General features: G+C 52.5%; 1 protein-coding gene across 9 annotated transcripts in view; it reads left to right on the top strand.

Moving 5' to 3' along the window:
- OSGEPL1 (O-sialoglycoprotein endopeptidase like 1) overlaps window positions 1-26,350 on the top strand; it is a 1,349,050-nt gene that overhangs the window by 582,500 nt on the left and 740,200 nt on the right. The gene's annotated exons all lie outside the window — the stretch shown is intronic.

The raw sequence follows: 26,350 nt of genomic DNA, 5'->3' as shown, positions 1-26,350 counted from the left end.
GAACGGCGGAAGTGAGCAGAGAGTGACCGTGCCCTGTGCAGAAGCCCATCTAGCCCAGGATAGTGGGTTAAAAATTGCTGGACAACAAGGTTCAACACGTGAGCCATACAAGGCACGTGTGTCACCTTGCCCCGGCGTAGGGCCACACCCAGTTTTGCAGCATTGTCGCACACGGCCTTCCCTGGCTGCAGGTTAAGTGGAGACAACCATTTACTAAACTCGGTCTCCAGAGCTGACCACAACTCCTCAGCTGTGTGACTCTTATTTCCCCGACATTTCAACGTAAAGACTGCCTGATGGCATTGAGCTCTGCTGCCAGCATAGTAAGGAGGTGTGCGGGATTCCTTGTGCGCAGTTACAAGGCGGGTGGCCTGACCAGGCAGACTTGGGGTGGAGGTGGAGGACCCAGACGAGGTTGAGGAGGCTGAAGCAGTGGAGGAACTTCGACATACAGAGGATTGACGCACAAGTCGTGGGGACAGCAAGACTTGTACAGCAGACCCTTCTCCATCTCGCACCATAGTTACCCAATGCCCAGTCAGCGACATATAACACCCCTGTCCATGCTTACTGGTCCAAGTATCTGTGGTGAAATGCACCCATTCACACACAAAGTTCCTCAAGGAAGCGGTGATGTTGTGTGCGACATGCTGGTGTAGCGCAGGCACACCTTTCTTGGAGAAGTAGTGGCAACTGGGTATCTGGTACTGGGGCACTGCGACGGACCTAAGGTCTCGAAAATCCTCTGTGTCCACCAGGCGGAAAGGCAGCATTTCTGTAGCCAACAGCTTGCAGAGGGTGAAAGTCAACCTCTTAGCTTTGTCATGGCTCGGAGGAAATGGCTTTTTAATTGTCTACATCTGAGGGACCGAGATCTGGCTGCTGTGCGGAGACGGTGTGGAGTAGGGTGTCCCTGGAAAACTGCTGGTCTGTGAGGAAAGTGCAGGCAGAGACCTGATAGTGCCTTCAGCCAAAGTTTGATGCTCTTGATGTCTGACAGAGCTCTACAACAGCACCTGTTTCCCCTTCCAAAACAATTGATGACATGCCAAACAAACTGCCTGTTGCGGTTAAAGAGGTGGAAGGTCTGCGTAGGAAAACATGTGTGACAGCTGTCCTCACAGTCATAGAGAAAGAAGAGCGCGCGGATGCACTTGAAGGGGCAGCCGGTGGTTGGGCCGCTCCGCTAGGCCGCATTGTAGCATAGTGAGCTTCCCACTGGGACTTATGCTTGTTATTCATGTGACGGTTCATGGATGAAGTAGTCAAGCTAGTCAGTTTTTGGCCTCTACTTACAGATTGGTGACAAAGCCTACAGATCACATGAGTTGGGTGATCCTTTGCGATGTCAAAAAAGGACCAGGCAATGCAACTATTAGAGCCCATGCGAACTGCAGAGCCACCCCGACTTGTGCTCAGAGGCAGAGTTGTGGCTGAGGATGCAGTTGTTGACGTGCTTCCAGTACTCTATCTTTGTCTAGGAAGGCGCAAGCTAACTTCGTCGTCAGTCTCATCCTCCTCCACCGCCTCTGCTGACCTCCTCGAGTGCCTGACTGTGGGTTGACAGTAAGTGGGATCTAGAACTTCATCATCAACCGTTGTGTTTGCACTCCCCTTGCCCTCAGACCTAACCTCTTCCTGCCCTGACTGAATAGTTAAGTTGTCATTCCAATCAGGTATCTGAGTCTCATCGTCCTCAGTATGTTCCTCATTGTCTCCACCAAGAGGTGTTACAGTTTGGGAATGAGGGTCTACATTAAGCTCAGAAACCTGGTCATCAGGGCCTGAATATGACTGACAAAGCTTCTGGGCATCACTGCAGACCATTTCCTGGTCTGTACTCACTGTAGCGTGGGAGCAGACCTCTGATTCCCAGGCTATAGTGTGACTGAACAGCTCTGCAGCCATCTCTGTTACACCATACTCTGCAGGGCAAGTGGAGACTTGAGAGCTGGGAGAAAGCAAGTGCGATTGGGGTGACAACTCAGAGGACTGTTGTTTTTTGGATGTTACAGTTGAGGTGGAGGAGAGGCCACTTGTTGGAGCACTTGAGATCCATTCAAGCATGTTCTTTTTTTGTGCATCATCTAACTTTGTTACAGTTGTTCGGTTCCGTAAAAAAGGGAGCACATCGGATTGTCCACGGAAAGTAGTAGACATCTTACTTTTGCTTGAAGAAGGCCTTTTTCAGCAGATGTTACTGTAGCTTTACCACCTCCCCCACGGACACAAACTTTTTTTCCAACACGCCTGTTCCCCTTTCCACCAGCATCTGTCCTTTTGCCACTCATTTTGTTTGTGACCAGATTGGACACTTAAAATGTCATAGCAAAAATGGAAAGGTGATGTACAATGCAGAGGTGGTCTAGCTTTGACAGCTGAAGAACCAACACTGACTATCCCTGACAATGCAACTATGGCCCTAAAACTGGCAGCACTTTTTGCTATAAAAATAGCGTAGCAAAAAGGGGCAGGAGGGTAGAATACAGAGGTGGTGTACCTTGCTTGGCACCAGTGGGACACTAAGTTAGTATAGCAGACACTTTTTGGATGCCACTAAGTGTCAGCACTGTTTGCTATAAAAATAGCGTAGCAAAAATGGGCAGGAGGGTAGAATGCAGAGGTGCTGTACCTTTCTTGGCACCAGTGGGACACTAAGTTAGTATACCAGACACTTTTTGGATGCCACTAAGTGTCAGCACTGTTTGCTATAAAATAGCGTAGCAAAAATGGGCAGGAGGGTGGAATGCACAGGTGCTGTAGGTAGCAGGACAGCAAAGGAAGCCTCAGTTTCTATCCCTGCCAAGAGCTGATGTAGCCAGACGCTGTTATTTAAAGCCCTGCACAGCGTTAGCACGGACCTCTTCTTCTCCTAATAAGCTGTTTTCCAGATGTCCCAAACAATCGAAAAGGGGATTCATCTGAGAAAATGACTTTACCCCAGTCCTCAGTAGTCCACTCCCTGTACCTTTTGCAGAATATCAGTCGGTCCCTGATGTTTTTTCTGGAGAGAAGTGGCTTCTTTGCTGCCCTCCTTGAAACCAGGCCTTGCTCAAGCAGTCTCCGCCTCACAGTGCGTGCAGAAGCACTCACACCAGCCTGCTGCCATTGCTGAGCTAGCTCGGCACTGCTGGTAGTCCGATCCCGCAGCTGAAACAGTTTTAAGATACGGTCCTGGCGTTTGCTGGTCCTTCTTGGGCGCCCTGGAGCCTTTTTGGCAACAATGGAAGCTCTCTCCTTGAAGTTCTTGATGCGATAGATTGTTGACTGAGGTGCAATCTTTGTCGATACGATACTCTTCCCTGTTAGGCCATTTTTGTGCAGAGCAATGATGGCTGCACGTGTTTCTTTAGAGATAACCATGGTTAACTGAAGAGAAACAATGATACCAATCACCAGCCTCCTTTTAAAGTGTCCAGTGGTGTCATTCTTACTTAATCATGACTGATCGCCAGCCCTGTCCTCATCAACACCCACATCTGTGTAAATGGAACAATCACTAAAACAATGTTAGCTGCTCCTTTTAAGGCAGGAATGCAATGATGTTGAAATGTGTTTTGGGGGTTGAAGTTCATTTTCTTAGCCAATATTGACTTTGCAAGTAATTGCTGTTAAGCTGATCACTCTTTATGACATTCTGGAGTATATGCAAATTGCCATTAGAAAAACTTAAGCAGTAGACTTTGTAAAAATTAATATTTGTAGCATTCTCAAAACTTTTGGCCATGACTGTACATCCTTAAAGGCAATCTGTCACCAGGATTTTAACATCTTATCTGAGAGCAGCATAATGTAGGGGGTAGAGATTCTGATTCTAGCAGTGTGTCACTTACTGTGCTGCTTAGTGTAGTTTTGATAAAAATCACTGTTTAATCAGCAGTAGATTATCATTACAGGACTGCTTGGCATGCTGCCAGGTAGACCAGCATATTCATCAGCTCTGTATAATTGCTAGATCTGCAGCGGAGAAAACATTGATTTTATCAAAATGACAGCAAACCCAGTAAGTGACACATCGCTGGAATCAGGGTCTCTGTCTCTACATTATGCTGCTCTCTCTCTGAGGGGCACAAAAACCTGGTGACAGGTTGCTTTTAACAATGGTAAGTAGATACTTGGGAGTTAACAGTCATCATCAGACTGTGGACCATACAGGAACTACTGTAAGGCGTCAGTTCCACTTGTGTTTTGCACGGACGAGTGCAATCTGATAAAACATCGAGTGTCCATCTGCAATTGATTTTGCATGATATATTGGCATGAGAAAAGAATTATGCATTGCTGCGAGTGTCAGAGATTCTCAGCTCACACACCCATACAAGTCTACGGGAGCGTGTGAATATCGCACTGCGCTTGGATGTAATCAGAGTGCAGTACAATGTACGCATAGAGGCCGTGGATAAGGGGAAAATTACTCCCTCCCTTCGTCTTGTCCGCAGCTGTGATCCGTTCGCAAGATCGGATCACAGTCGCATGACACTCGGCTCACGCTCACAGCAGAGCCTGAGCCGAGGGTCATTAGCATATTGCATCTGATGATCTTGCATGGGAAGCAATGCGCAAGTGGGACTGAGGCCTATTGATGAGAATTAGTCACACTGTCCTCTACACTATGTCCCCTTATACTGCCCAGTCTTTATACTGTGCCCCTGATCACACTCCCCCTCCTTGCTATGGCTTCACACTATCCTCTCATGCTATCCCCTTTCCTTGACAGCCGGACTCAGAGAATAACCGGCTCCCACTACGGGGGCGGCAAAATGCAGCTGCAGGCAGGGCCAGCTCCAGATTTTTGTGGGCCCTGGGTGAAATAGTCTCAATGGGCCCCATCCTCACATAGACACACACATACACAAATAAGTATATATACATACATATACATATTTAAAGACAAATTCACAAAAATACATATAAACAGAGATAAATCTATACACAGTCATATACACATATACACTGACATACACAGACACACATCATACATGCACACATACACATTACAGATATTATTAATATGGGGAAGCCGGCAGCAGCCTCACCTCCCCCGCTTGTCTCCCATCCGGCTCCACCTGGGCATGTTGCTGTGCCATGCTGATTGGTGTCCATGACTAAAAGACATAGCCACAAACAGAGCACACTGTATAGTGTGTATACTTAAGCAGTATATACATCACAGGGGAGCCTGGGGACATTCAGCAATGGGGGGGGGAACATACCGCTCCAGGGGGGCATTCAGATCTGAGGAGGTATATAGCTCTGGGGGGTATACAGCACTGGAGTGGGGGGACAAACAACTCTGGGGGTATACAGCACTGGGTTGGAGAGAGGTACAGCTCTGGGGGTATACAGCTCTTGGGTGGTATACTGCACTGGAGTGGGCAACATACAGCACTGGAGTGGGAGACAAACAGCTCTGGGAGGTATACAGCACTGGGGTGGAGGACAAACAGCTCTGAGGGTATACAGCACTGGAGTGGGAGGACAAACAGCTCTGGGAAGTATACAGCACCGGGGTGGGAGACAAACAGCTCTGAGGGTATACAGCACTGGAGTGAGGGACAAACAGCTCTGGGGTATACAGCACTGGGATGGGGGGAACAGACAGTTCTGGGGTGCTATTCAGCACTGAGGTCAGGGGATAGACAGTTCTGGGGGGTATACAGCACTGAGGTCAGGAGACAGATAGTTCTGGGGGTATACAACACTGGGGTTGGGGGGATAGACAGTTCTGGGGGTATATAGCACTGGGTTGGGGGATATTATAGGCAGTTCTGTGGAGTATACAGCACTGGGGGGTTGTAGACAGTTCTGGGGGTATGTAGCACTAGGGTGGGGGGATATAGGCAGTTCTGCAGGGTATATTGCACTAGGGGGGGTTATAGACAGTTCTGGGGGTATCTAGCACTGCGGTGGGGGGGATATTATAGGCAGTTTTGCGAGGTATTCAGCACTGGGGGGTTATAGACAGTTCTGAGGGTATATAGCACTGTTGTGGGGGGATATATGCAGTTCTGCAGGGTATACAGCACTGTGGGGTTATAGACAGTTCTGGGGGTATATAGCACTGCGGTGGGGGGGATATTATAGGCAGTTCTGTGAGGTATTCAGCACTGGGGGGTTATAGACAGTTCTGGGGGTATATATCACTGTGGTGGGGGGGATATTATAGGCAGTAGTGATATGTCGGTCGCGAACGATCCGACACAAAGATCCGGCTCCCTGCAGTGAACGACAGGAGCCGGATCACCAGTGTGAGCTGCTAAAATATCTAAACGGCTCTTTTCGCCGTCAAAACCCCACCCACCCGCGGCTAAACTCCGCCTACTCAGCAATCTAATTGGGCGCTTGTAAGTGGGCGAAGCTTAGCCGTGGGTGGGCGGGGCTTTGGCGGCGTTACTATAATCTTAAATGTGGGGTGAACACATATTTAATAAGGAGCCGAGAACGAGCTGAAAGATCCGGCTCTTTTTGGTGAACGGAGCCATAGGAACCGGATCACCAAAAAGAGTCGAACTGCCCATCACTAATAGGCAGTTCTGTGGGGTATACAGCATTGGGGGTGACAGGACATACAGCTTGGCGGCTCCTTTCTTCCTCTGTGCGTTGAGCCTAGACTGTTTGGGCTCCTTCCAGGTAATGGGCGTGACCAGCTTCATGACAAATTAAAGCTGGGTTCACACTAAGCGACAGCGACAATGACGTCGCTGTTACGTCACCATTTTCTGTGACGTAACAGCGACCTTGTAAGTCGCTGTTATGATCGCTGCTTAGCTGTCAAACACAGCAGAAGCAGCGATCATAACGTCGCTGTGCTACATGTGCAGAGAGCAGGGAGCCGCGCTTAGCGCTGCCTCCTTGCTCTCCTAGGTACAGTACACATCGGGTTAATTAACCCGATGTGTACTGCAGCTACATGTCACAGTGCAGAGAGCAGGGAGCCGCGCACACTGCTTAGCGCTGGCTCCTTGCTCTCCTTACTACAGTACACATCGAGTTAATTACCCGATGTGTACTGCAGCTACATGTGCAGAAAGCAGGAGCCGGCACTGGCAGCAAGGGCGGAGGCTGGTAACGAAGGTAAATATCGGGTAACCAGGGAAAGGCCTTCCCTTGGTTACCCGATGTTTACGCTGGTTACAGCTTACCGCAGCTGCCAGACGCCGGCTCCTGCTCCCTGCTCGCTTCATTTCGTCGCTCTCTCGCTGTCACACACAGCGATGTGTGTGTCACAGCGGGAGAGTGACGACCAAAAAATGAAGCTGGACATTCAGCAACGACCGGCGACCTCACAGCAGGGGCCAGGTCGTTGCTGGATGTCACACACAGCGACAGCGACGGGACGTCGCTGCAACGTCACAGAAAATGGTGACGTAGCAGCGACGTCGTTGTCGTTGTCGCTGTGTGTGACACCAGCTTAAGTCATATCTAGACGGAGCCCATGCATTCTATCATCTACCTTCATCTGTGGGACGGCAGGGCAGGGCAGTGCACGGTGCGTGCTAGCTCCACCCACAGATAAACTTAACCTCTACACAGCGGTGAAGGTTGCATTCAGGTGTGGATCTAAGAGCCTGCAGCTGCCGCCATGAGCGCTGCCTGCGGGTCCCGAAACTCGGCCGCGGGGCCGCAGCATACTTCACCACTCTTGCTGAAAGGTGCTGACGCTGGTGAGACACTGAGTGCTGCATCAGGCAGCCCGACAGCGCCCCCCCTGACACTGCGCCCGGGGCACTTGACCCGACAGCCCCCCCTAGATACGCCTCTGTGTTATGACATCCCGACTTACCGATGACTGTCAATATATTTCCCTGCATATCGCTGCCAGAAAATGTGAAGTGCCTAATAAAGTGAGTCGTGCATAACAGATATACAGATCTGGCAGGTGTGGAGTAAATGCACAAGGACAATAAAAAGGCGGTTACTCATCACTCTTCCAAGGGGAATATCGTTGCCTCATGTCTATGCCTCGACACGTTTCCTCTTGTACGATTCCTCAGGAGGCGGGTGGTAGATAGAAATGGATATTGCTCTTGTGGTACACTTGGCTGGGGAATAATCCTAAGTGAACCAAAGTTAGATGTGCTGATGTATGCTTCATGTCTTCAGCTGATGGATAGGGATAGTAAAAGTGAACCCTGCTTGATAGCCAAAAAGAATAAAGTCAGATACTAAAGTTGCCAGCTGAATCAGCCCTTATTTAAATAGACTAGAAGGTGGCCCGATTCTACGCATCGGGTATTCTAGAATTTACGTATTGTGTAGTTCATGTATGATTTTTGTTATATATATATATATATATATATATATATATATATATATATATATATATATATATATAGATATAGATGTTGTTGTGTGTAGTTACCAAGTGTTTGTGTAGGGGCTGTACATGTTCTGGGTGTTGTCTGGGTGTAGCGGGGGGTGAGAGCGGTGTTGTTTGTGTGTTGCGTTGTGTGTCGTTATTTGTGGAGCGCTGTGTGTCTGTATCGTTGTGTATGTGTGTTGCGCGGTTTGTGTGGGTGTGTGTGTGTGTTTTGGGGGGAGGTATGTTTTGTGCAATGTGTGTGTTGTGCGGTATGTGCATATATTTGTGTGTGCCGCGGTGTTTGTGTGTTGGGTGTTGTGTGTCTGCTGCGTTGAGTGTGCGTGTGAGTCTGAGTGTGCGAGTGAGTCTGAGTCTGAGTCTGAGTGTGAGTGTGCGTGTGAGTCTGAGTGTGAGTGTGCGTGTGAGTCTGAGTGTTGCGTTGTGTGTCGTTATTTGTGGAGCGCTGTGTGTCTGTATCGTTGTGTATGTGTGTTGCGCGGTTTGTGTGGGTGTGTGTGTGTGTTTTGGGGGGGAGGTATGTTTTGTGCAATGTGTGTGTTGTGCGGTATGTGCGTATATTTGTGTGTGCAGCGGTGTTTGTGTGTTGGGTGTTGTGTGTCTGCTGCGTTGAGTGTGCGTGTGAGTCTGAGTGTGCGAGTGAGTCTGAGTCTGAGTGTGCGTGTGAGTGTGCGTGTGAGTCTGAGTGTGAGTGTGCGTGTGAGTCTGAGTGTGAGTGTGCGTGTGAGTCTGAGTGTGAGTGTGCGTTTGAGTCTGAGTGTGAGTGTGCGTTTGAGTCTGAGTGTGAGTGTTTGTGTGAGTCTGAGTGTGAGTGTGAGTGTGAGTGTGAGTGTGAGTGTGAGTCTGAGTGTGAGTGTGAGTCTGAGTGTGAGTGTGAGTCTGAGTGTGAGTGTGAGTCTGAGTGAGTCTGAGTGTGAGTCTGAGTGAGTCTGAGTGTGAGTCTGAGTCTGCGTCTGAGTCTGCATCTGAGTCTGAGTCTGAGTCTGAGTCTGAGTGTGAGTGTGAGTGAGTCTGAGTGTGAGTGTGAGTCTGAGTGAGTCTGAGGATGAGTGAGTGTGAGTCTGAGTGTGAGTGAGTGTGAGTCTGAGTGAGTGTGAGTGTGAGTCTGAGTGAGTCTGAGTCTGAGTCTGAGTCTGAGTGTGAGTCTGAGTGAGTGTGAGTGTGAGTCTGAGTCTGAGTCTGAGTGTGAGTCTGAGTGTGAGTGTGAGTGTGAGTGTGAGTGAGTCTGAGTCTGAGTGTGAGTGAGTCTGAGTGTGAGTCTGAGTCTGAGTCTGAGTGTGAGTCTGAGTGTGAGTGTGAGTCTGAGTGTGAGTGTGAGTCTGAGTCTGAGTGTGAGTCTGAGTGTGAGTCTGAGTGTGAGTCTGAGTCTGAGTCTGAGTGTGAGTCTGAGTGTGAGTCTGAGTCTGAGTCTGAGTCTGAGTGTGAGTCTGAGTGTGAGTCTGAGTCTGAGTGTGAGTCTGAGTGTGAGTCTGAGTGTGAGTCTGAGTCTGAGTCTGAGTCTGAGTCTGAGTGTGAGTCTGAGTGTGAGTCTGAGTGTGAGTCTGAGTGTGAGTCTGAGTGTGAGTCTGAGTCTGAGTCTGAGTCTGAGTCTGAGTCTGAGTCTGAGTGTGAGTCTGAGTCTGAGTGTGAGTCTGAGTGTGAGTCTGAGTGTGAGTCTGAGTGTGAGTCTGAGTGTGAGTCTGAGTGTGAGTCTGAGTGTGAGTCTGAGTCTGAGTCTGAGTCTGAGTCTGAGTCTGAGTCTGAGTCTGAGTGTGAGTCTGAGTGTGAGTCAGAGTCTGAGTCTGAGTCTGAGTCTGAGTCTGAGTCTGAGTCTGAGTGTGAGTCTGAGTGTGAGTCAGAGTCTGAGTGTGAGTCTGAGTGTGAGTGTGAGTGTGAGTGAGTCTGAGTGAGTGTGAGTGTGAGTCTGAGTCTGAGTGTGAGTCTGAGTGTGAGTGTGAGTCTGAGTGTGAGTCTGAGTGTGAGTCTGAGTGTGAGTGTGCGTTTGAGTCTGAGTGTGAGTGTTTGTGTGAGTCTGAGTGTGAGTCTGAGTCTGAGTGTGAGTGTGAGTCTGAGTGTGAGTGAGTCTGAGTGTGAGTCTGAGTCTGTGTCTGAGTCTGTGTCTGAGTCTGTGTCTGAGTCTGTGTCTGAGTGTGAGTCTGTGTCTGAGTCTGTGTCTGAGTGTGAGTGTGAGTCTGTGTCTGAGTCTGTGTCTGAGTCTGCGTCTGAGTCTGCGTCTGAGTCTGCGTCTGAGTGTGCGTCTGAGTCTGTGTCTGAGTCTGCGTCTGAGTGTGCGTCTGAGTCTGCGTCTGAGTGTGCGTCTGAGTGTGCGTCTGAGTGTGAGTGTGAGTTTGAGTCTGAGTGTGAGTCTGAGTGTGAGTCTGAGTGTGAGTCTGAGTCTGAGTCTGAGTCTGTGTCTGTGTCTGAGTGTGAGTCTGTGTCTGAGTCTGTGTCTGAGTGTGAGTGTGAGTCTGTGTCTGAGTCTGTGTCTGTGTCTGAGTCTGTGTCTGAGTCTGCGTCTGAGTCTGTGTCTGAGTGTGCGTCTGAGTCTGTGTCTGAGTCTGCGTCTGAGTCTGCGTCTGAGTGTGCGTCTGAGTGTGCGTCTGAGTGTGCGTCTGAGTGTGCGTCTGAGTGTGCGTCTGAGTGTGAGTGTGAGTCTGAGTCTGTGTCTGAGTCTGTGTCTGAGTCTGTGTCTGAGTCTTTGTCTGAGTCTGTGTCTGAGTCTGTGTCTGAGTGTGAGTCTGAGTCTGTGTCTGAGTGTGAGTCTGTGTGCGTGTAAGTCTGAGTCTGTGTCTGAGTGTGCGTCTGAGTCTGTGTCTGAGTCTGTGTCTGAGTGTGAGTCTGTGTCTGAGTGTGAGTGTGAGTCTGTGTCTGAGTCTGTGTCTGAGTCTGCGTCTGAGTCTGCGTCTGTGTCTGAGTGTGCGTCTGAGTCTGTGTCTGAGTCTGCGTCTGAGTGTGCGTCTGAGTCTGCGTCTGAGTGTGCGTCTGAGTGTGAGTGTGAGTGTGAGTGTGAGTCTGAGTGTGAGTCTGAGTGTGAGTCTGAGTGTGAGTCTGAGTGTGAGTCTGAGTCTGTGTCTGAGTCTGTGTCTGAGTCTGTGTCTGAGTGTGAGTCTGTGTCTGAGTCTGTGTCTGAGTGTGAGTGTGAGTCTGTGTCTGAGTCTGTGTCTGAGTCTGTGTCTGAGTGTGAGTCTGTGTCTGAGTCTGTGTCTGAGTGTGAGTGTGAGTCTGTGTCTGAGTCTGTGTCTGAGTCTGCGTCTGAGTCTGCGTCTGAGTCTGTGTCTGAGTGTGCGTCTGAGTCTGTGTCTGAGTCTGTGTCTGAGTCTGCGTCTGAGTCTGCGTCTGAGTCTGTGTCTGAGTGTGCGTCTGAGTCTGTGTCTGAGTCTGTGTCTGAGTCTGCGTCTGCGTCTGAGTGTGCGTCTGAGTCTGCGTCTGAGTGTGCGTCTGAGTGTGCGTCTGAGTGTGCGTCTGAGTGTGAGTGTGAGTGTGAGTGTGAGTGTGAGTGTGAGTGTGAGTCTGTGTCTGAGTCTGTGTCTGAGTCTGTGTCTGAGTCTGTGTCTGAGTCTGTGTCTGAGTGTGAGTCTGTGTCTGAGTCTGTGTCTGAGTCTGTGTCTGAGTGTGAGTCTGTGTCTGAGTGTGAGTCTGTGTCTGAGTCTGTGTCTGAGTCTGTGTCTGAGTCTGTGTCTGAGTCTGTGTCTGAGTCTGTGTCTGAGTGTGAGTCTGTGTCTGAGTGTGAGTGTGAGTCTGTGTCTGAGTCTGTGTCTGAGTCTGTGTCTGAGTCTGCGTCTGAGTCTGCGTCTGAGTCTGCGTCTGAGTCTGTGTCTGAGTGTGCGTCTGAGTCTGTGTCTGCGTCTGAGTCTGCGTCTGAGTGTGCGTCTGAGTCTGCGTCTGAGTGTGCGTCTGAGTGTGCGTCTGAGTGTGAGTCTGAGTGTGAGTCTGAGTGTGAGTCTGAGTCTGTGTCTGAGTCTGTGTCTGAGTCTGAATCTGTGTCTGAGTGTGAGTCTGAGTCTGTGTCTGAGTGTGAGTCTGTGTGCGTGTAAGTCTGAGTCTGTGTCTGAGTGTGCGTCTGAGTCTGTGTCTGAGTCTGCGTCTGCGTCTGAGTCTGCGTCTGAGTGTGCGTCTGAGTCTGAGTGTGCGTCTGAGTGTGCGTCTGAGTCTGCGTCTGAGTGTGCGTCTGAGTGTGCGTCTGAGTCTGAGTCTGCGTCTGAGTGTGAGTCTGAGTGTGAGTATGTGAGTCTGAGTGTGAGTCTGAGTGTGCGTCTGAGTCTGTGTCTGCGTCTGAGTGTGCGTCTGAGTCTGCGTCTGAGTCTGCGTCTGAGTCTGAGTGTGCGTCTGAGTCTGCGTCTGAGTCTGAGTCTGCGTGTGAGTGTGAGTCTGAGTGTGAGTGGCGGCCAATCCGTGCGGGGGGGTCGGATCCGAGGCGAGGCGAGCGGCCAATCCATGCGGGGGAGGAGCCGAGGCAAGGCGAGCGGCCAATCCGTGCGGGGGGGCGGGGCCATGGCGAGCCCAGCGGCCAATCAGCTTTGTGTCACCGTAAGGACACAATTTTGGAGCATGACAGACAGACAGACAGACAGACAGACAGAATAAGGCAATTATATATATAGATACTTCCTGTGTATCCTGCGGGTCAGAGAGGGTCGCCTCCAGTCAATAGCCTGGCTCTGTCCGCATGCGCTACATCCTGGAACTCACAATAACCAAGGCTGGGTATACAGGGAGGCAACGCGTGCACGGTCCGTACATGCGCATAACTCAGGTGCTCCAGCCTGGAATGCATGGCGATTGCGCAGGCGCCACAAATTTGCGTGCTATGCCTGTGCGCACGAAGTGGGAAATCATCCCATGGTCAAGCATAAGGCCATGCATTACATGATGGGCCATACCGCTGGGCGCAGGCGCCGACCGTCCATATACAATGTGCGAGAGGGTATCTGAAAGTGGTGCCCATTCCTGCAGCCTCTGTTTATAAATTACTAAGCGCCAAGGGTTTGCACAGGTGGAAACTGGGTAAAAATAAATAAATAAATAATCTTGGCTGGAATTAGGAGTATTCTTAATTAACCCTTGAAAGGCCAGATGGGAGGATTACTAGTTAAAGGTACAGGAAGCACCTCCACATGGGGGACTGATTATAGAAGGTCCAGACGGGATACCCACAATAGGGAATAGATTATAAATATTGAGTGTGGACATTAATATATTACTTCAGAAGACACTAAAGGCATACAACCAAGCTTCAAAGAGGTCTCAGTTAGGGGATAATGTGTATATTAACTATGGCACTGCCTAACTAGAAAAAGATAAATACTTCCCATATAATAGAAAGTAGGGAAGGATGTGAACGCTAGTATGTAGAGATGAGTGATCGTGATCAGCAAAGATCAGAAAATGTTAAAATTGTACAATCTTATAATCCTATAAAGACAGAAAAATCCTGGAAGGGGAAAGCAGTTAATATGCATTAGTGATAATTGTCGGACACGGAAGTAGCGCTGCAGCCGCGGGGAGACTCGGTAAGTAGGTACTGCTTTATTTTCTTTTACAGCCTCCTACACCATTTTACAACACATCACTTTTGCTTCCCGTTGAATTTAATGGGTTTGGCTAGGATCGACGATCCTATTTCGATCTCAGGCGGGATCAGCGATCCTGAACCGATCCAATCCTTGGCAGGACACTCATCTCTACTAGTATGTCATTACAGGTGTAGAATCAAAAAATGAAGTATGATGGATGACACTTTACAAAAAGCACGCAAATGACAGGTGTTCATTTATGCCCTTGGGATTAACAGAGTCCATTCGGAAAGTCCATTCACTCTACTTTTGAAGATTTGTTTCATTGTGGTCCCCTCCTCTAAGTTTTGGTTTAATCACCTTGATTATGCAAAAAGCTATTTGGTGAACATGTCCCCAGTGTATGTTTCATGTGTCTTTACTACTGGGGTGTCACGTTTATGTCAAATGTTACCAAAGTGTTCCCCAACCCTCCTTCTAAATTCAAGTTTTTTTTCCTACAGTGCTGGCCAAATGTATTGGCACCCCTGTAATTCTGTCAGATAATACTCAGTTTCTTCCTGAAAATGATTGCATTCACAAATTCTTTGGTATTATTATCTTCATTTAATTTGTCTTCAATGTAAAAAATAAAAAAAAAATTGTCAAAGCCAAATTGGATAAAATTCCACACCAAACATGAAAAGGGGGTGGACAAAAGTATTGGCACTGTTTGAAAAATCATGTGATGCTTCTCTAATTAGTGTAATTAACAGCACCTGTAACTTACCTGTGGCACCGAACAGGTGTTGGCAATAACTAAATCACACTTGCAGCCAGTTGACATGGATTAAAGTTGATTCAAACTCTGTCCTGTGTCCTTGTGTGTACCACATTGAGCATGTAGAAAAGAAAGAAGACCAAAGAACTGTCTGAGGACTTGAGAATCCAAATTGTGAGGAAGCATGAGCAATCTCAAGGCTACAAGTCCATCTCCAAAGACCTGAAAGTTACTGTGTCTACGGTGCGGTGTCATGAAGAAGTTTAAAGCCCATGGCACTGTGGCTAACCTCCTTAAATGTGGAAGGAAAAGAAATATTGACAAGAGATTTCAACGCAAGATTGTGCGGATGGTGGATAAAGAACCTCGACTAACATCCAAACAAGTTCAAGCTGCCCTGCAGTCCGAGGGTACAACAGTGTCAACCCGTACTATCCGTCAGCGTCTGAATGAAAAGGGACTGTATGGGAGGATACCCATGAAGACCCCACTTCTTACCCCAAGACATAAAAAAGCCAGGCTGGAGTTTGCCAAAACTTACCTGAGAAAGCCTAAAACGTTTTGGAAGAATGTTCTCTGGTCAGATGAGACAAAAGTAGAGCTTTTTGGATAAGCCATCAACATAGAGTTTACAGGAAAAAACAAAGAGGCATTAAAACAAAAAAACACGGTTCCTACAGTCAAACATGGCGGAGGTTCCCTGATGTTTTGTGGTTGCTTTGCTGCCTCTGGCACTGGACTGCTTGACCGTGTGCATGGTATTATGAAGTCTGAAGACTACCAACAAATTTTGCAGCATAATGTAGGGCCCAGTGTGAGAAAGCTGGGTCTCCCTCAGAGGTCATAGGTCTTCCAGCAGGACAATGACCCAAAACACACTTCAAAAAGCACTAGAAAATGGTTTGAGAGAAAACACTGGAGACTACTAAAGTGGCCAGCAATGAGTCCAGACCTGAATCCCATAGAACACCTGTGGAGAGATCTCAAAATGGCAGTTTGGAGAAGGCACGCTTCAAATCTCAGGGACCTGGAGCAGCTTGCCAAAGAAGAATAGTCTAAAATTCCTGCAGAGCATTGTAAGAAACTCATTGATGGTTACCGGAAGCGGTTGTTCGCAATTATTTTGGCTAAAGGTTGTGCAACCAAGTATTAGGCTAAGGGGCACTTTGCACACTACGAAATCGCAGGTGCGATGTCGGTGGGGTCAAATTGAAAGTGACGCACATCCGGCGTCGCAGGCAATATCGTAGTGTGTAAAGCCTTTTTGATACGATTAACGAGCGCAAAATCGTCGTACTCGTATCATCAGTGTAGCGTAGGTCATTTCCATAATTTGGAAATGACCGATGTTACGATGTTGTTCTTCGTTCCAGCGGCAGCACACATCGCTGTGTGTGAAGCCGCAGGAGCGAGGAACATCTCCTACCTGCGTCCCGGCCGGCTATGCGGAAGGAAGGAGGTGGGCGGGATGTTTACGTCCCGCTCATCTCCGCCCCTCCGCTTCTATTGGCCGCCTGCCGTGTGACGTCGCTATGACGGGTCGCCAGCCAGAGCGACGTTGCAGGACAAGTGAGTGCATGTGAAGCTGCCGTAGCGATAATGTTCGCTACGGCAGCTATCACTAGATATCGCAGCTGCGACGGGGGCGGGGACTATCACGCTCGGCATCGCAAGCATCGGCTTGCGATGTCGCAGTTTGCAAAGTGCCCCTAAGGGTGCCAATACTTTTGTCTGGCCCATTTTTGGAGTTTTGTGTGAAATGATCAATGATTTGATTTTTGTTTCATTCTCTTTTGTGTTTTTCTCATTGCAAGCAAAATAAATGAAGATAATAATACCAAAGAATTTGTGATTGCAATCATTTTCAAGAAGAAACTGAGTATTATCTGACAGAATTGCAGGGCTACATATACTACTCCAGTGGTGCGGCAGTTCACAATGCCCTGATGAAGAATTGCTTGTTGTTGGCTGCGCTTACTGCAGACTTTCCTAGTCTCATAAATTCACAGTATCTGCAGTTACCACTGAGGAAGAAAACACAGATTCTACGGTCTAGCCATATGCCTTGGGTAAACAGTCTTTGATAAAAGCTGTGTACAAGGCAATCCCTAAGTGATGGTCCTTTGCAATAGTTCACAGTTGGACATTTAAGGATGGCGTTTTGAAGGTCAGCCAACAGAACCCCAATGTCTTTTAAGAACCCTATAAACTTGTTGACTTTGGCTGTCAACGGTACCTTTCAGCCTGATAATACAGTTGTCCCTTTCATCTCATTTTCTGGGGTTTAAAAGATCAGTTCTGTCCCACGCTCATGCCTGGTGGTATGCATTCTGTATGATATCCACTGGATAAACCCCTGTTGACAAACTTCCTAGTCATATCAACAGCTTGTGATTTAAAATCGGCAGTTGGTACAATTCCTATGGAGTCTCAAGAATTGACCCTTTGGTATACCTTTCTTGAGGGGTAAGGGGTGATAACTACCCCAATGAAGTAGATTATTTGTGGCAGTGGGTTTGTGATAAGTCTTAGGGGTATTTTACACGCTGCGACATCGCTAGTATTTGCTGGCGATGTCGAGCGCGATAGCACCCACCCCCGTTGTACGGCTGATATGTGGTGATCGCTGCCGTAGCGAACATTATCGCTACGGCAACGTCACACGCACATACCTGCTCTGTGACGTCGCTGTGACCGGCGAACCGCCTCCTTTCTAAGGGGGCGGTTTGTTAAGCGTCACAGCGACGTCACAGCAGCGTCAATGAACTGCTGCCCAATAGAAAAGGAGGGGCGGAGATGAGCGGCCGGAACATGCCGCCCACCTCTTTTTTCCTCCTTTTTCGGTGGACGGAGGTAAGGTGATGGTTGTCGCTCCTGCGGTGTCACACACAGCGATGTGTGGTGCCGCAGAAGCGACGAACCACATCGCTACTGAGCAGAAAACGATATTTTGTTTTAGGACGACCTCTTCATGACCACCGATTTTTCCCTCTTTTGCTATCGTTTACGGTCGCTCAGAGGAGTCACACACTGCGCTCTCCCTAACGAGGCCGGATGTGCGTCACAACCACCGTGACCCAGACGATATCTCCTTAGCGATATCGCAGCATGTAAAGCACCCTTTAGTGTCAACTGTGTCATCCTGTCTTCTACTAATCAGAACATCTAGAAACAGTAGTTTGTCCCTATTGATTACCGAGGTAAATTTGAGACCTTGAGAGTTCTGGTTCAGACAGGTGATGAAACTGGAAAAATCTCTTTCGTTCCCTGTCCATAATAAGAAGACATCATCGATATATCGAGGCCATAGAGTGATGTAAGTCTGCCACAAACTGTCATCATCCCCAAATATCTTTTTCCTCCCACCAGCCCAGGAACATATTAGCGCAAGTTGGAGCACATGGGCTCCCCATTTCTGTACCAATGAGCTGGTGGTCGTACTTGCGGTTAAACACAAGGTGTTGTGTGTCAGAAGAAACACCAATAGTTCAGTAACAAAGTTGATATTTGCAGTGCAGTTGCTTGTTCCGATGTCCAAGTAGTATCTTACAGCCTGTAGTCCTTTGTCATGGTGAATGCTGGTAAAAAGCGCCTCGACATTGATAGATGCCAAATAGGTATGGGGATACAATGTCACACCCTCTAATATCTTTAATAGATCCATTGTGTCCCTCGTGTTGATTGGGAGTTCACAAATGGAAGTAATATGTGATCCACATATATCTCTATATTTTGGGTTATAAAGTCATTGTCCAATACTATGGAGCGCTCCTTGAGTGTATCAAGACCCTTGTGCACCTTGGGCACGTCACAGAAGAAAAATATATTCACCAGGGAAAATGAGGATCTCCTTTTTGCGTCTGTCAAGTAAATCCCATAAGGTGTTAAGATACTCGGGTGTGGGATCACTGTACAGCCCATCATAGATCGTCGGATGCTTGAGGATTAAATTACACATATCAAAATACTGTATATGATCCAGTAATACCAAATTGGCACTTTTGTCCGAGGGCTTCATTATAACTATCTTTTTTTTTTTACAATGTTTTAAGGACGTTTTTTTCTTGCTCAGTAACATTTTAATTTACATTATTTTTTACAGGGAATTTTACGCAAATCCCTGTCTCCCAGAGTCAAAAATATATTGATGATGGTGATGCCTGATGGTGGTGGCATTTTGGCGCTATTGGTCTTCAGGTTGGTAAATGGGCTCAGACCACTAGAGTTGGTGGGATTGTTACAAGAACAAAATAACATCAGGGTTTGATAACTCTCCACATCCTCCTCATATAGGCCCATCTTCCTACATTGTTCCCTGTCATTATTTAAAAGGAACTTTTCCCATCTTTCTGCCAAATAGATTGAGGTCCTTGACCCAGGTAAAGAAGTTTTGATGCCGTTTTGGTGCATTGCTTTCTTCCTGGAGGTGAAAATTTGGTGCTGAAATGTCTGCACTATATATCAGCATCAAATTTGCACCTCCTGACAGAAAACCGCACTGAAACTGTGTCAAAACTGTTTTTGTGCATTTTTTTGCTGAGATGCAGATTTGGTGCTGAAATTTTTACACCATATTCCTGTTCCCAATCTACACCTCCTGGCAAAAAACCCAACAAAAATCGCATTACTACCACATCATACCGCATGTGGTACCAATGCATTTTTTTTGCCAGGAGGTGTAGATTGGGTGCAGGAATATGCTGTAAAAATGTTAGCACCAAATCTGAATCTCTTGGCAAAAAAACACTTTGAATCTAAGGTCAGGTTACCTGCGGTCACAGGAAGAGGACTGTGGGAACCTCCAGCTGTGGCCGCAACTAACCTGAGTGGCGTCACCTCTCATCGTGCGGCTCAGTCTCTGCCTGAAGTTACAGAGGGCGGACATGATCACATGCTGTGCCTTTAGTAACAGAGCAGAGCTGGAATCCTCGTGGGACCTCGTGTGGATTACGTGGGACATGGGTGTTTTGGGGGTTAATAAAGGGATGAAAGTTTTTTTTTTTATTTTATTTCAAATAAAGGATTTTTTCAGTGTTTGTGTTTATTTACTTTCACTTACAGATTAGTAATGGGGGAGTCTCATAGACGCCCCTTATTACTAATCTAAGGCTTAGTGGCAGCTGTGACCTGACATTAAACCCTTATTACCCCAGTTAGCACCACACCAGGGCAATTGGGATGAGCTGGGTCAACAATCCTGGGTGGGCTGCAGGCTGCTATTTTTAGGCTGGGGGGCTTTATAAGCATGGGTCTCCCCAGCCTGAGAATACCAGCCCCCCAGCTGTCGGGCTTTATCTTGGCTGGGTATCAAGCCTGAGTGCACATTGCCGTGATTGCACATAGTCGTGAGTGTGCAGAGCCTGAGTGTACATAGCCCTGAGTGCACAGGGACAGCTGAGCGGTACAGAGCCTGAGTGCGCATAGCCCTGAGTACACAATGACAGCTCAGCGATCCAGAGCCTGAGTGCACAAGGACAGCTCAGCGGTGCAGGACCTGAGTGCACAGGGACAGCTCAGCAGTGCAGAGCCCCGAGTGCGCAGGGACAGCTGAGCGGCGCAGAGCCTGAGTACACAATGACAGCTCAGCGGTGCAGAGCCTGAGTACACAATGACAGCTCAGTGGTGCAGAGCCTGAGTGCGCAGGGACAGCTCAGTGGTGCAGAGCCTGAGTGCACAGGGACAGCTCAGTGGTGCAGAGCCTGAGTGCACAGGGACAGCTCAGCGGTGAAGAGCCAGAGTGCGCAGGGACAGCTGAGCGGCGCAGAGCCAGAGTGCACAGGGACAGCTGAGCGGCGCAGAGCCAGAGTGCACAGGGACAGCTGAGCGGCGCAGAGCCAGAGTGCACAGGGACAGCTGAGCGGCGCAGAGCCTGAGTGCGCAGGGACAGCTGAGCGGCGCAGAGCCCTGAGTGCGCAGGGACAGCTGAGCGGTGAAGATCCTGAGTGCGCAGGGACAGCTCAGCGGTGCAGAGCCTGAGTGCACAGGGACAGCTCAGCGGTGCAGAGCCTGAGTGCACAGGGACAGCTCAGCAGTGCAGAGCCCTGAGTGCGCAGGGACAGCTGAGCGGCGCAGAGCCCTGAGTGCGCAGGGACAGCTCAGCGGTGCAGAGCCTGAGTGCACAGGGACAGCTCAGCGGTGCAGAGCCTGAGTGCACAGGGACAGCTTAGCAGTGCAGAGCCTGAGTGCGCAGGGACAACTCAGCAGTGCAGAGCCCTGAGTGCGCAGGGACAGCTGAGCGGCGCAGAGCCTGAGTACACAATGACAGCTCAGCGGTGCAGAGCCTGAGTACACAATGACAGCTCAGCGGTGCAGAGCCTGAGTGCGCAAGGACAGCTGAGTGGCGCAGAGCCCTGAGTACACAATGACAGCTCAGCGGTGAAGAGCCTGAGTGCGCAGGGACAGCTCAGTGGTGCAGAGCCTGAGTGCACAGGGACAGCTCAGTGGTGCAGAGCCTGAGTGCACAGGGACAGCTCAGCGGTGAAGAGCCTGAGTGCGCAGGGACAGCTCAGTGGTGCAGAGCCTGAGTGCACAGGGACAGCTCAGCGGCGCAGAGCCAGAGTGCACAGGGACAGCTCAGCGGCGCAGAGCCAGAGTGCACAGGGACAGCTGAGCGGTGCAGAGCCAGAGTGCACAGGGACAGCTCAGCGGTGCAGAGCCTGAGTTCACAGGGACAGCTCAGCAGTGCAGAGTCCTGAGTGCACAGGGACAGCTGAGCGGCGCAGAGCCTGAGTGCACAGGGACAGCTGAGCGGCGCAGAGACTGAGTGCGCAGGGACAGCTCAGCGGTGAAGAGCCTGAGTGCGCAGGGACAGCTCAGTGGTGCAGAGCCTGAGTGCACAGGGACAGCTCAGCGGCGCAGAGCCAGAGTGCACAGGGACAGCTCAGCGGCGCAGAGCCAGAGTGCACAGGGACAGCTGAGCGGTGCAGAGCCAGAGTGCACAGGGACAGCTCAGCGGTGCAGAGCCTGAGTTCACAGGGACAGCTCAGCAGTGCAGAGCCCTGAGTGCACAGGGACAGCTGAGCGGCGCAGAGCCCTGAGTGCGCAGGGACAGCTCAGCGGTGCAGAGCCTGAGTGCGCAGGGACAGCTGAGCGGAGCAGAGCCTGAGTGCACAGGGACAGCTGAGCGGCGCAGAGCCTGAGTGTACAGGGACAGCTGAGTGGCGCAGAGCCCTGAGTGCGCAGGGACAGCTCAGCAGTGCAGAGCCCTGAGTGCGCAGGGACAGCTGAGCGGCGCAGAGCCTGAGTGTACAGGGACAGCTGAGCGGCGCAGAGCCCTGAGTGCACAGTGACAGCTCAGCAGTGCAGAGCCCTGAGTGCGCTGGGACAGCTGAGCGGCGCAGAGCCTGAGTGCACAGGGACAGCTGAGCGGCGCAGAGCCTGAGTGTACAGGGACAGCTGAGCGGCGCAGAGCCTGAGTGTACAGGGACAGCTGAGCGGCGCAGAGCCTGAGTGCACAGGGACAGCTGAGCGGCGCAGAGCCTGAGTGTACAGGGACAGCTGAGCAGCGCAGAGCCTGAGTGTACAGGGACAGCTGAGCGGCGCAGAGCCCTGAGTGCGCTGGGACAGCTGAGCGGCGCAGAGCCCTGAGTGCGCTGGGACAGCTGAGCGGCGCAGAGCCTGAGTGCGCAGGGACAGCTGAGCGGCGCAGAGCCTGAGTGTACAGGGACAGCTGAGCGGCGCAGAGCCCTGAGTGCGCTGGGACAGCTGAGCGGCGCAGAGCCCTGAGTGCGCTGGGACAGCTGAGCGGCGCAGAGCCTGAGTGCGTAGGGACAGCTGAGCGGCGCAGAGCCTGAGTGCACAGGGACAGCTGAGCGGCGCAGAGCCCGAGAGTACAGGGACAGCTGAGCGGCGCAGAGCCCGAGTGTACAGGGACAGCTGAGCGGCGCAGAGCCCGAGTGTACAGGGACAGCTGAGCGGCGCAGAGCCCGAGTGTACAGGGACAGCTGAGCGGCGCAGAGCCCGAGTGTACAGGGACAGCTGAGCGGCGCAGAGCCCTGAGTGCGCTGGGACAGCTGAGCGGCGCAGAGCCTAAGTGCGCTGGGACAGCTGAGCGGCGCAGAGCCTGAGTGCGCTGGGACAGCTGAGCGGCGCAGAGCCTGAGTGCACAGGGACAGCTGAGCGGCGCAGAGCCTGAGTGCACAGGGACAGCTGAGCGGCGCAGAGCCTGAGTGTACAGGGACAGCTGAGCAGCGCAGAGCCTGAGTGTACAGGGACAGCTGAGCGGCGCAGAGCCCTGAGTGCGCTGGGACAGCTGAGCGGCGCAGAGCCCTGAGTGCGCTGGGACAGCTGAGCGGCGCAGAGCCCTGAGTGCGCTGGGACAGCTGAGCGGCGCAGAGCCTGAGTGCACAGGGACAGCTGAGCGGCGCAGAGCCTGAGTGCGCAGGGACAGCTGAGCGGCGTAGAGCCTGAGTGCGCAGGGACAGCTGAGCGGCGCAGAGCCTGAGTGCGCAGGGACAGCTGAGCGGCGCAGAGCCCTGAGTGCGCAGGGACAGCTGAGCGGCGCAGAGCCTGAGTGCACAGGGACAGCTGAGCGGCGCAGAGCCTGAGTGTACAGGGACAGCTGAGCGGCGCAGAGCCTGAGTGTACAGGGACAGCTGAGCGGCGCAGAGCCTGAGTGTGCAGGGACAGCTGAGCAGCGCAGAGCCTGAGTGCGCAGGGACAGCTGAGCGGCGCAGAGCCTGAGTGCGCAGGGACAGCTGAGCGGCGCAGAGCCTGAGTGCACAGGGACAGCTGAGCAGCGCAGAGCCTGAGTGCACAGGGACAGCTGAGCAGCGCAGAGCCTGAGTGCACAGGGACAGCTGAGCGGCGCAGAGCCCTGAGTGCGCTGGGACAGCTGAGCGGCGCAGAGCCCTGAGTGCGCTGGGACAGCTGAGCGGCGCAGAGCCTGAGTGCGCAGGGACAGCTGAGCGGCGCAGAGCCTGAGTGCACAGGGACAGCGGAGCGGCGCAGAGCCCGAGTGTACAGGGACAGCTGAGCGGCGCAGAGCCCTGAGTGTACAGGGACAGCTCAGTGGTGCAGAGCCTGAGTGTACAGGGACAGCTGAGCGGTGAAGAGCCCTGAGTGTACAGGGACAGCTGAGCAGCGCAGAGCCTGAGTGTACAGGGACAGCTGAGCAGCGCAGAGCCCTGAGTGTACAGGGACAGCTGAGCGGCGCAGAGCCCTGAGTGCGCAGGGACAGCTGAGCGGCGCAGAGCCTGAGTGCACAGGGACAGCTGAGCGGCGCAGAGCCCGAGTGTACAGGGACAGCTGAGCGGCGCAGAGCCCGAGTGTACAGGGACAGCTGAGCGGCGCAGAGCCCGAGTGTATAGGGACAGCTGAGCGGCGCAGAGCCCGAGTGTACAGGGACAGCTGAGCGGCGCAGAGCCCGAGTGCACAGGGACAGCTGAGCGGCGCAGAGCCCTGAGTGCGCTGAGACAGCTGAGCGGCGCAGAGCCCTGAGTGCGCAGGGACAGCTGAGCAGCGCAGAGCCCTGAGTGTGCAGGGACAGCTGAGCGGCGCAGAGCCTGAGTGCACAGGGACAGCTGAGCAGCGCAGAGCCCTGAGTGTGCAGGGACAGCTGAGCAGCGCAGAGCCCTGAGTGTGCAGGGACAGCTGAGCGGCGCAGAGCCTGAGTGTGCAGGGACAGCTGAGCAGCGCAGAGCCCTGAGTGCGCTGGGACAGCTGAGCGGCGCAGAGCCCTGAGTGCGCAGGGACAGCTGAGCAGCGCAGAGCCCTGAGTGTGCAGGGACAGCTGAGCGGTGCAGAGCCTGAGTGCACAGGGACAGCTGAGCAGCGCAGAGCCCTGAGTGTGCAGGGACAGCTGAGCAGCGCAGAGCCCTGAGTGTGCAGGGACAGCTGAGCGGCGCAGAGCCTGAGTGTGCAGGGACAGCTGAGCAGCGCAGAGCCCTGAGTGTGCAGGGACAGCTGAGCGGCGCAGAGCCTGAGTGCGCAGGGACAGCTGAGCGGCGCAGAGCCTGAGTGTACAGGGACAGCTGAGCGGTGAAGAGCCCTGAGTGTGCAGGGACAGCTCAGCGGTGAAGAGCCTGAGTGCGCAGGGACAGCTGAGCGGCGCAGAGCCTGAGTGTGCAGAGACAGCTCAGCAGCGCAGAGCCCTGAGTCCGCAGGGACAGCTGAGCGGTGAAGAGCCCTGAGTGTGCAGGGACAGCTCAGCGGTGAAGAGCCTGAGTGCGCAGGGACAGCTGAGCGGCGCAGAGCCTAAGTGCACAGGGACAGCTGAGCGGTGCAGAGCCTGAGTGCACAGGGACAGCTGAGCAGCGCAGAGCCTGAGTGCACAGGGACAGCTCAGCAGCGCAGAGCCCTGAGTGCGCTGGGACAGCTGAGCGGCGCAGAGCCCTGAGTTCGTAGGGACAGCTGAGCAGCGCAGAGCCCTGAGTGTGCAGGGACAGCTGAGCGGCGCAGAGCCTGAGTGCACAGGGACAGCTGAGCAGCGCAGAGCCCTGAGTGTGCAGGGACAGCTGAGCAGCGCAGAGCCCTGAGTGTGTAGGGACAGCTGAGCGGCGCAGAGCCTGAGTGCACAGGGACAGCTGAGCGGCGCAGAGCCCTGAGTGCGCAGGGACAGCTGAGCGGCGCAGAGCCTGAGTGTACAGGGACAGCTGAGCGGTGAAGAGCCCTGAGTGTGCAGGGACAGCTCAGCGGTGAAGAGCCTGAGTGCGCAGGGACAGCTGAGCGGCGCAGAGCCCGAGTGTACAGGGACAGCTGAGCGGCGCAGAGCCTGAGTGCACAGGGACAGCTCAGCAGCGCAGAGCCTGAGTGCGCAGGGACAGCTGAGCGGCGCAGAGCCTGAGTGTGCAGGGACAGCTGAGCGGCGCAGAGCCTGAGTGTGCAGGGACAGCTGAGCGGCGCAGAGCCTGAGTGTGCAGGGACAGCTGAGCGGCGCAGAGCCTGAGTGTGCAGGGACAGCTGAGCGGCGCAGAGCCCGAGTGTACAGGGACAGCTGAGCGGCGCAGAGCCTGAGTGCACAGGGACAGCTCAGCAGCGCAGAGCCTGAGTGCGCAGGGACAGCTGAGCGGCGCAGAGCCTGAGTGTGCAGGGACAGCTGAGCGGCGCAGAGCCTGAGTGTGCAGGGACAGCTGAGCGGCGCAGAGCCTGAGTGTGCAGGGACAGCTGAGCGGTGAAGAGCCCTGAGTGTGCAGGGACAGCTGAGCGGCGCAGAGCCCGAGTGTACAGGGACAGCTGAGCAGCGCAGAGCCCGAGTGTACAGGGACAGCTGAGCAGCGCAGAGCCCTGAGTGTACAGGGACAGCTGAGCGGCGCAGAGCCCTGAGTGTGCAGGGACAGCTGAGCGGCGCAGAGCCTGAGTGTACAGGGACAGCTCAGCAGCGCAGAGCCTGAGTGCACAGGGACAGCTCAGCAGCGCAGAGCCTGAGTGCGCAGGGACAGCTGAGTGGCGCAGAGCCTGAGTGTGCAGGGACAGCTGAGCGGCGCAGAGCCTGAGTGTGCAGGGACAGCTGAGCGGCGCAGAGCCTGAGTGTGCAGGGACAGCTGAGCGGCGCAGAGCCTGAGTGTGCAGGGACAGCTGAGCGGCGCAGAGCCTGAGTGTGCAGGGACAGCTGAGCGGCGCAGAGCCTGAGTGCGCAGGGACAGCTGAGCGGCGCCGAGCCTGAGTGCGCAGGGACAGCTGAGCGGCGCAGAGCCTGAGTGTACAGGGACAGCTGAGCGGCGCAGAGCCAGAGTGCGCAGGGACAGCTGAGCGGCGCAGAGCCTGAGTGCACAGGGACAGCTGAGCGGCGCAGAGCCTGAGTGCGCAGGGACAGCTGAGCGGCGCAGAGCCTGAGTGTAC

This window comes from Anomaloglossus baeobatrachus, chromosome 7 (genome assembly GCF_048569485.1).
Source record: "Anomaloglossus baeobatrachus isolate aAnoBae1 chromosome 7, aAnoBae1.hap1, whole genome shotgun sequence".
Taxonomy (NCBI): Eukaryota; Metazoa; Chordata; class Amphibia; order Anura; family Aromobatidae; genus Anomaloglossus; species Anomaloglossus baeobatrachus.
Note: the sequence above shows the minus strand (reverse complement) of the source record. Positions and strands in the feature narration are given on the sequence as shown.